We start from the raw sequence: 431 nt of genomic DNA on the forward strand, positions 1-431 counted from the left end.
GCTTTGTCCAGATGTTCCTCAGACACCTAGGAGTTGAACCAAGTTGGGGGTTGGTTCAGTTCTTAGTTGTGGGGGTGTTACGACTGGGGTCGTATTTGTTTTCGTTTTGTGTGTGCCTGTCCTATATTTTTCTTCCTATGTAAATAGCTTCTGTCGTTGCTCGATGCTGATTGGTGGGGGCCGCTGAGTCCTATCTTTGATTGGCGGCAGCTGCGCACCACCGTCTATTTAATGGAGACAGATGGCGACCGTCGGAGAGACACAGAGGGAAGCCAGCAGGCCGTCTCCATTTGTCCTCGCCTCCCAACCTGCCACAAGTTGTTTCTTTGCTTGTATATTGTTCAGTTTCTAATTGTACGGGTGGACCTTCAATGTGTTTATTTTTCACCTGTTTTGTTTAGTTAGGAAGGTAAGTCATTGTTATTCTTTTG

The 431-nt window shown here is 46.6% G+C and overlaps 1 long non-coding RNA gene across 1 annotated transcript in view; it reads left to right on the plus strand.

Annotated features, from left to right (window-relative positions):
• Nucleotides 1–143: 143 nt before the first annotated feature.
• LOC116703387 (uncharacterized) overlaps nucleotides 144–431 on the plus strand; it is a 4,427-nt gene continuing 4,139 nt past the window's right edge. Inside the window, exon 1 of the long non-coding RNA XR_004335420.1 lies at nucleotides 144–155. This is a non-coding gene — a long non-coding RNA (uncharacterized LOC116703387). The remainder of the gene's footprint in view (nucleotides 156–431) is intronic.

This window comes from Etheostoma spectabile, chromosome 15, assembly GCF_008692095.1.
Source record: "Etheostoma spectabile isolate EspeVRDwgs_2016 chromosome 15, UIUC_Espe_1.0, whole genome shotgun sequence".
Classification (NCBI taxonomy): domain Eukaryota; kingdom Metazoa; phylum Chordata; class Actinopteri; order Perciformes; family Percidae; genus Etheostoma; species Etheostoma spectabile.